Source organism: Rattus rattus, chromosome 5 (genome assembly GCF_011064425.1).
Source record: "Rattus rattus isolate New Zealand chromosome 5, Rrattus_CSIRO_v1, whole genome shotgun sequence".
Classification (NCBI taxonomy): Eukaryota; Metazoa; Chordata; class Mammalia; order Rodentia; family Muridae; genus Rattus; species Rattus rattus.
Window position 1 is genome coordinate 74,527,616 of NC_046158.1, and position 10,617 is coordinate 74,538,232.

A 10,617-nucleotide genomic window follows, 5' to 3' on the forward strand; every position below is an offset into this window, starting at 1 on the left:
CCCTTCCCTCCCTTCTCTAGCCTTTCTGCCTGACAACTGACAATTGAACACTTCTAGTGACAGTGTCAACAAAGCTATTATTCCACCCATTGGTCAGTACATGTTCCTTTTCTGTCAGATGCTCAGGGAACTGAAGCATTATATGCTGATCTGCTCTCAGGGATACTTGCACTTAATCTGCATTATACACAACCTTGATTATCAAAGACTTGAATCATCATTCACCTCCATGAAAGCCCAGAGGCAAAAGACCATATAGAAATGACTGGCATTTGTTTTTCTGAGAGCAAGGGAGATAGTTCAATCTCAAAAAAATATAAACTTACAGCTTTTCTTCGCCAAAAATAATATCTGTCTTCCCACAGAGATAGGACCATAGCAAAACACAACGTATGCATCACATCTGTATGTAAAATTGCACCCCCTGGACAGTCACAAAAGCTTTCTTAAGTAGGTATTTAATAGCGTCTTGATTAATTTTTAAAGGTTATTTGAAATATTTGAGTACTTGGGAGGAGACTTTGAACGTGCAATTAATTTCTAAAATGGTCGTGTTTGATCTTTAACAAATATAATTTATATTTGTGTATAAACTATATTATACAATGTATTTTTGTTTTCATCAGACTATTAACCAAAGGAAATCCTTAAAATTTTCTATTTTACATCACTTTTTTGAACATCTCCCGCTGAGTTCATCGTATTTGGGCTGATTAACCTCGGTGCACACTGATTACCTTCCTCCTGCCTGTTTAGGTGGCACATTAGTGTGTTGTTGCTTTCGTAACCCCTTGTGCAATTGTTCAGTATTTTGTTCCTAGTTTTCTGAGAGCCTGAAGGGTCACGACTCACTGAGTTGCTGTGGGTTTTATGGAGAACATATGTTGCATCCTACTTGATGGTCTCCTTACACTTCTAGGGGTGCAAAGAAAATTGAACATTTGGAAGAGAGAAAAGCTTGAGTACCCTGCTTAGCTTAGCGGCAGTAAATAAGACACCAGCTCTGAGTCCTCAAAACCCTCTGAAGCATTGCTGTAACGTTAGCTCATAGCAGTAGCCAATGGAATTTATGAGATCCAAAACATGGTTTCTTTAGTCATTCTCAAGTTCTAATATTGCTTTGTTTCCTTCTGAAATACTTTATCTTCTAAAGACATTAATAATCTGCAGTCCTGTGAGACTGCAGTTCTGTGAGGAAACAGATTTCAGATAAGTATCCTGCAGTTTATGGTTCCAAAAGGTGCTTCTGCCTTCTTCTTTCTTTGTTAATTGGTGATTTCCACTTAGTCTCTTGAAATTTGAATGTGAAGTTGTTTATAGAATCCCCTGTTTTCAAAAGTTTCATGATTTGGAATACTAGCCTACTAGAAACTCACTCAAACTTCTACATTTTTCTTTTAAGCTACTTCTTAGAACTATTTATTTTTCCCCTAAACTAAATTGCAATGAAAATAATTTTCAATTCTCTTACTTAAACTTTTATTATCCTGTTGTAGTTAGTTAAACTGTAATTTTATAAAGTCACATTTTGAGTTACAAGTTATTTAAACAAGTATCCGATGTGAAAAGTACAATTTAATGAATGTTTGAAGTGAAAACCTAATCCCAAGACATTGAATATACCAGTTTGTGTTAGTAATCTTTCTCTATATATAAAAAAATACTGAGCTAACAAACTTCTAAAGATAAAAGGATTTCTTTAGGTTCACAGGTTTATAGGTTCCAATGAGTAGCTGGTTGACTTTGTCGGCAAGGCAAAATCATGGAAGAAATGAATAGTGACTTATAGCTGCTCATGTTTAAAAACAGAAAGAAGTGAATCCCCATGTAAGATTGTACAATGATCTAAGGCGCATACACTATGCTGTCCTCCCTAAAACGTCCATATATCCCCAAGGCATGAGCCAGAGTACTAAACTCTAACCCATACAAAACCGGGCACAGTCAGTATTCAAACTACAGAGGTTGGTGTAAAATGACCATATAAGACAGGGAAAGAAAACAGAATTAGAAACAACAGCAGTGGCCCAAGAAGGCAAGCCCCAAACTTATAGTAGCTGGCACCATGTAGGATCTTATCTCTGCTAATACCCCTAACGTTTGTCACTTCCATCTCAGTGCTAATCACAGAATGCCAAGCATGCTCCATTTGCCAATACTATCAAACTTCTGGTAATTCTGCATCCATTTCAATATCCACAATCAGAACTGATTGAAAGGTTTCCATTTTTTCTTTGTATACAAAGCTTTCTTATCCTCCCTAATGCTTTTGAGGGTCTGTCAGATTCAAGTGATAGCGAGCAATTCTCTCCCTTCAGTAAGTTCTGCATAACAGAATTTACCTAGTCCCATTTAGGCAGTTTCCATTAAAGTTCACGGCTCAAATATTGTCTATTGCATGTTATATCATCGTGGGTATATTTCTTCGATTTAAATGTTGGTTTATTTATTGAAAAATGGAGATTCTCATAGTGCCCATAACATAATTAAGAGTCGGACATCCTCCCCCAGATATATGTGGATTATTGCCAATATTTATGTGTTCTAAGTTTTACTCATCACTCTGTAGTTTGATAGGAAGCAATAAGACATTTAAATAACAATATAATAAAATTTAAAGAAAATCATTATGTGAGGTATGTGCCGATATTTCCTCTGTCCTAGACTCTTGCTACCTTTCCCTACATTAAGTAGACATTCCTCTATGAATGCACAAAAGAATAAGTAAATTAGTGAAGAAGCAAAGGTATTATATAAGTTGCAGATGCAACTATGGCTACACGGAGGAATCATTCTGTCAACCATAAAATGCATGTGTCTCCAGATCTAAGTCAAACTGTATACGGAGGCAAATGATTTCAGAACAAAAGGTATATTAGTGATCACTTCAAATGCTTTAGAGTTATACAGTAATTGAAATTCAAAACAGAAAATTTCAACACTGATACCTATTAGGAACAAACAGACTTAGTCTAAATTGTAATAATAGGTCTTCTTTAATTACCAAGGAAAGATAAACATTCAATCTTGGTTTTGTCTCTTTCTGCCAGTGTAAATTTTAAAGAATATTATACATTAAGAATATACCCTGAGGATGTCTAAACCAAGGGCAAATTTGAGAGCCTACTAGAGTTCTTTGACAAAACATTTCTGTTTCGATTCTGCCTACAATGGTCACAGAAAACAGAAATGTTGTACAGTGTTTTTTGGTGTGTGTGAGACATGATCACATACAATACACAGGTTAGCTGAAAATACCTCAAGGGAACTAAGATTGAGTATGTTGATAAATGCATTAGTGCTATGAGAATTGAGGATGTGATTAAGCTGAGGATGCCATAGAGATACCATAGTGTGCAGACGATTTCCAGTGAGGCACAAATTGAAGGATGACAACTTCTGTACAGCTTTTTTTTAAAGGACACAGATTCTTTGATGACAAGAGAACATCCCTACTTAAAGGCAATCAGAAAGTCATGGATTCCTGACAACTCCTGACAGGTATCCTCCAATGAAAGGCAAAAGGTAGCAGGATAGAACATAAAGGCTGCATAGAGGTTAAACCAAGAGACATGTAGTTTAGGATATTTCCTTTAAATTTAAGTATTGTTGAAAATAATGTTATTCAAAATGCCAGTGCATAATTAAAATTCATGTTATTTTATTATCTCATTTTTACATTAATTACAAATAAGAAATGGGGTTAAGACTATGATGGCTAATATGTAAGCTGATAAAAGTCATATGATAAAAATGTATTTGTTGTGTTAATTCCATTCCCAATATAAAAAAAAGGATATTAGAATCAGGACTTAGCATTTGTACCTTCACTAGTAAGGCTGGAGTTAGGGAGACTTTTTTATAATGTTGGTGGGATTGTTGAAAACAATTTCCTTATCTGTGTTATAGACTTAGTTGGTCTATTTTAAAATATATTCTAAGTAAATATACATGTTTCTGTGCAGTATCCATAACATTTTAAAACAGTGCATAGTTCACATAGAATTTGACATAAATACATTTAAATGCCACATGCAAGCATTTAGCAAGGACTTTTAAACATCATCCAATGTTAATTTTATTTTAAAGACAACGGTCCCATCCAGAACACACAAACCCACATGATGACATAGAAATTCTTATGTTAAAGTACACTGATTTTAAACACTGAGAACTGAACTTAGGACCTCACATAGGATAGATAAGCTCTGGGTAACACTGAGCTAAGTCCAGCCACCCTATGTCTACGCAATTCTAAGATATTAACTTATTCACACTTCTTAAGGGTCTTATGGCACACTATTTTTATTATCCTGTTTCTTTTAACTCTCAATGTTTTCAATTTTTATTTTAATGTATATTTTAAATTTACTTTATATCTGGATAATAGCTTTCCCTCTTTTTCCTCCAAATCATTCCCTCTTTTCCCACTCCCCCATACTCCTGTTCTCCCTTTCTCCTCAAGAAAGCTAGTCCTCCCACTAAAATCAACCAGCCTTAGCATATCAAGTTGCAGTAGAACTAAGTGTATATTCTCCAACTTTGGCTAGGCAAGGCAACTTAGTAGGGGAAAGGGATGCAAAGGCCAGGAGCAGACTCAGTTACAACCCTGCTTCTGCTGTTAGGAGTCCCAAATGAAGAACTACCTGTATAAGACACAATTGTTATATACGTACCTAGGGCCTACATCTGACATATGTGTGCAGGCTGTTTGGTGGTTGACTATCTAAGGCCCACTATGGATCCAGGTTAATTGATTCTACAGATTACCTTTTAGTGTATTTGACTCCTCTGATTCTGATTCCTTCACTCCTTCTTCCACCTCTTCATTGGGATTCCCCAAGTGCTATCTAATGTTTGACTGTGGGTCTCTGCATCTATTTCTATCAGATGCTGTGTGAAGCCTCTCATATGACAGTCTTGCTAGGCAGCTGACTGCAAGTATAACAGAATATCATTAATAGAGTCATGGATGGGTTCTCTCATCTTTTTAACTGATGAGTCACCTGAGACCAATGAGACTTCAGTTTAGTACATTGCCCAGGGATACAGAGCTAGTAAATAGTGGGGTTGAGATTTATAACCAGGCAAAGTGAGTACAGAGCCCGCTAAGCCTTCAATCACTCCTGAATTACTTTTCGTAAGATGCTTCTGAAAGGGTGTACTAAAGCTGGATCACTGCCAGGCCCTGGGCATCAGAAGCAACCTATAGCTCTTTTGTTGCATCCATCTTTGTCTTTCAGTCCCCTCCTTCTCATCTCACTGACCCTTGTTGCCCCACTGCAAAGAATCCAGCAAGTGTTGCAGAATTTCTACGGTCATGAATTACTTATAAATATGCCAATTCACTGTTTAACTCAAAATTAACATAAACCATAAGCAATCTAGTAATCACTGGACAGAGAACTTCACCATAAAATAAGCTTGCTATTAGTGATCATATATGTAAGAGTGATTTTAATGACATTATTATTAATGAGTATAGTATGATTTGTTACCTTTCAGATAAACACTCATTTTCTTGCATGACACTGTTAAAAGGCACGGTTAATGAACACAGATACAGACCCTAAACTCTCCCCTTTTGTTTGAACAATATAAGAATCAAAGCGGCTCAGACTAATAAAACTCTTCAAATATGACTGATTAGTATGAGTAATAAGAAAAATAATAAAATAGACCTGAACTTGGACCGCACATTGTTTCTTGTTTGATGAGTTTAGGCAAAGTATGAGTATGTAGTTTCTCTAAATTCTTGTCAGAAAAGGTAAAGGATTTACGTTATTGTTCTTGTTATTATTATTATTATTATTATTATTATTATTATTATTATTATTAATTACTCTTATTATTACTTTTGAGACATGGTTTCTCTATATAGCCCTGTCTGTCCTGGAACTCATTAATTAGACCAGGCTCACCTAAAACTCATAGAGATACCTGTCTCTATTGGGACAAACACAATTTTAGTATTGAGAAAATTATTCTCTGGATCCTTTTTTTATTCACTGGAGAGTAGTGGCAATGCATTTAGAAGTTTTGGCAACTTGTCATTTTTTCAATGATTTCAGGGTTTTTCTCCCCTTTTAGCCTTGTGGCCAAATCAAAAACCCCACAATAAGATTAACCAACAGAGCCCCTTGTTATCTCCTAGGCAGCAATCCTTCCTTGTTTCACACCAAGCTTCCCAGAGAAAATAGCCACCATACTGTTTAATGTGGCTTACGTGTGTAAATTCAGACAATACCTTTCTTGAGGTTGATATCACTGCTTCTTGAGCTTGATACATTTGCTCTTTGTCTTTCTGTGCATTCAAGGATGTTTATCAGAATCCCTGCCTTAGCCAAGTTGTTTTCAGGGACAAACCACCCCATACCTTGCTGTGACTATCGAATGGAACATTAAGCATTGCCAAGGTCCCCCAGGGAAGTATGAGTTGTTAAGAGAGATACTTACACTTTTGTCAGTCAGCAAACTAGAATCCAAACAATCTTTACTTGCTGGCTAATGAACAGCTGAAAAAGGAGAGGTAGAACACGAATGTAGTTTCTATAAGTTTGAGCAGCTAAGACATAGCACCAAAGATAAGGGTGGCTTATAAATAGAATGAAGTGGTTGCTCCTTTGCATTGGAGGTTGGAAGCCAAAGACCATGGTGCTATCAGGTACCACTTCTGACTAGGTTCCCATGCTCACTTCCATCCTATGTCTTCACACAAGGCAAGAACAGAGGGAGTTAGCCCTCTGGTGTGTTCTACAGAAACAATAGCCCCATTGTGATAATTTTTCATGCATATGATAAGTATACAGCAAAGCCCATCCTTGTAAGTAGCATCTTAAAAGGTTCAGGTCCAGGAATTTGGGAGAAAAAGATTTTATGTGACATATTGCTGTTTCATCTTGTTGGTTTTAGTCTGAGAGCCTTTTTAGCTTTTTTGATTACTGAAAGACCTTGCAATAGGATAGCAAGTTATATTTTAGAATATGTATCTATATACAAATTCATATTCAATAACAATTGGTTTAAAAGAGGTCATGGATTTGAAGGGAAGTAAGAACTAGCATTTGGAAGGGTTTGGAGGGAAGAAAGTGAAGGGAGAAATATTGTAATTAAATAGTCTTAAACACATATAACAAATTAACATTCTCTACCTTTAAAATATAATGGAAAGAATTGTAAGAGGAAAAAATTCAGCTGAAGGATCATTTTATTTGTTTCTATTGCCTGCAACTCTGTAAAAAGGTATGGAACCTGTGTCACCTTGCAGTCATCATGAGGAGAATGTTTTCTTTTCCCACCACCCGGAGTGCAAGTCTAAATTGCTTTTGCTTATTTGGTTCCTTATGGAAATAATTGAAAGTCATTGTGGCTCATTATGTGTGAAGCTGTAATTTGGCCTGTTTCCAGTCAGACACGTTTCCTGAGTGTCTGTACTATGCAAAAGTAGCCTTCTCTAGAACCTCCTGTGTCTTCTTGCAGAAGATTTCCACTACATTTTACTCTCCTCACCTCTAACCTGGAGTAGGTATTTCAATTCACAGAGAGTCCCTCCTGTGGCTACTGCAAACTAAGCTCTTGGCCATCTCTTTTACTGTTATCTTCCTGGATGACTCATGCTAAGCTTTGTGGACTTCTTGAACAACCTGCTTCAAGGCTTTCAACATTTAATATCTTCTCAAATTCTTTACTTCAATAAATAACAATTGGAATGGATGAATGGTTGAATAAACCACAGCTTCCAAATCACAGATTGTAAAGGGAGAATTATTTTTCGTAGTCCGGCAGGGGACTGTTGAATTCCTCACATGCTGTCCTCTGTTCTCAGGTAAGAATAGTAGGGAAAGATCTTCAAATACCTCTGTCAAAATCAGTTGCATTTCCATATGATAGTAAGGCATTCAGTTCTGCTTCCCTCTGAAGGTTATGTGGGTGATAAGATCTATCCTTGGTCCCTTAGCTGCTCTCTTGTCCTTACCCAGCACTACTGTTTTCTATTTTCTTTTATGAAACGAGAAAAGTCTATGGATTTCTATTCACACACAAAATCTACTGCTGAATGACTGACAAAAATAATTCAAATTCTTTTCATAAAGTGCAATTCCATTCATTGCCAAGCATTATAATGGAACAATAGTGATTGCATTATCAGCAGGGAAAAAAATTTCTCTAAAGCTGAACTGTTCTTATTTAAATTTTGTTTATACAGGTATTTATTATAATAAGATAATATTTCACTGTGAATTAGCAATTGAGTGAGATGTTCCAGTTGTTTGTAAAGTTTAATTCTATAGCAAAACATAATCTCAGGATGTAGCTACTGTGACAGCTAATGAATAAATACGAAGCTTATTTTCAACTCATTTACGCATTAGGAAATGTAGGTTTTAGCCTTCATTATTGTATCACATTCAATAAAATTATAGGCAGGCTTTGTCCTGATAAGTGAAATAATTTGCATACATCAATCACAGCAAGAAAGTAAGCTTCACATTTCTTATATATTAATACTGATGGGCAATTTGCATTTTAGTTTGACAAGGTAAAGGAGTATTTCACAGTACAATTAGTCAGATCTTAGGGCTTGAATAGTGTTGTATATTTAATCAATTTTCATTTTCATAAGCAACAATATTTACTTACCGCTGTGCTGAACATTGGAGCTTTGGGATGGAAACTGTTTTAGAATTTAGGGATAGCAAAGGCATTATCCTCTCAATAACAAGTGGAGATAATCTATACACTAAACATCATGTCTTGATATTTTCATTTGAATGACAAGATTTCATGACTTGAAGAAACAAATGCTATGAAGTCTTACATGTAAAGAGAGTAGTGTGGGTTCAGAGTCCGCATCTGAATCTCCACTCTATTGTTTGTCAGCCATGTGACCACATGAATGTTGACAAACTCTCTAACCCAGTTATACCCTACCCCTACTATTGCTGACTGTGAGGAAGCTTTTAAAATGCCAATGACCTTGATGAAATGCCCGGGATGTGGAACCTGATGATACCATCTAAAGTAGATAGACACAGTCCCAAGTGGAGAGCAGAGATTGAAGGAAAGGTCATCTAGTGACTGATACAACTTGGGATCTATCCCTTGGGAGAGAACCAAACCTTGACACAATTATTGATGCTGTGATGTGCCTGCAGATCATGGCTGTCCTCTAAGAGGTTTTACCAGCAGCTAACTGAGACAGATGCACATACTTAGAGCCAAACACTGGACTAAGCTTGGAGACCCCTATAGAAGAGTTAGGGGAAGGACTTAAGGAGGTTAAGTGGATGGCAACTGCATAGAAAGACGAAAAGTGTCCACTAACCTGGAACCCTGGGAATTCCCAGAGTCAAAGTCACCAACCAAAGAGCATACAAAGGCTGGTCGAAGACCCAAGGCCCCTGACACATATGTAGCAGAGGAATGCCTTGTCTGGCCACAGTGGAAGAGGATGTACCTAATCCTGTAGAGACTTGAAGCCTCAGAGAAAGGAGATGTGGGGGGGAGGGGTTGAGGTGAGAGTGGGTGAGTGTGGTTTGGTGAGGGAAGTGAGTGGGAGATGGGAGATGGTTAGTGGGAAAGTGGAGGGTGGGGTCAGGTAGAGATGTGAGAGGTGACTAAGTACCCTCGCAGAGGCAAAGGGGATGGGGGCAATAGAGTGAAGAGCTCTTGGAGAGGGGCAAAGTGGGCAACATTTGGAATGTAAATAAATAAAACAATTAAAATAAAGTTCCAATGTCTGTCAGTATGTAATGTCACTTACCTTGAAACCTGACAACACCAATTCAGTCACCAGGACCTATGTGGTAGAAGGACAGCTCTACAAACTCTCTTTTGACCTCTACAGCAATATTGTATAACACACACACACACACACACACACACACACACACACACACACACACACACACACGACAGAAAGACAGAGATTGTATTGATTTAGGCTTTCTAGGATTTTCAGTCCTACTTTGTGCCAATATCATGGTGGAATTATTAGGAATTCCATTGAGATGTAACAAGATGTTGATACTCTTTATTTTATCATTTCTATGATGTCAGTGAGATACATTATTGTAATTATATTCTACATGAGGAAACTGGCTCAGAAAAGCAATGCTATCTGTCTAGGTTCCTAAGCCAGTAAAAAGTAGTTTATAACTGAAGCTCTACATTTCTTGACTTCATGCTTTGTAGAAGATCATTGAAAAGCTTATGACGAAGCTGACAAAGAATAATAGAGAAAACACTTGTACAAATGTAAACATCTTTAATGTTTTTATATTAACTTTTGGATCCTTCTTTGTAGGTTTAGATATTTCGAAATCTTCTTTAATATGTGTTCTTATCTTCCCTTCTAGCCCATCTTCAAGAGGTAGGGGAAAAGGAAAGTTAATAGGAAATGAAAAATGTGGACCTGTTTAAAAATGTGACTTTGATGCAACCCCAGGCTTTCTTGTCAGGATATCAGCAGTCCAGTCTAAAACACCAAACACTAATCAGTAGCAGCAGACAGATGCTTTGCCAAATCAGCACAACCCTGCAGAAGCCCGAGGAGCACCGGGAATACCACAAGAGCTTCTCTGGCACGTTTCTCTTTGTGAAGTCCTGACAAGCAAA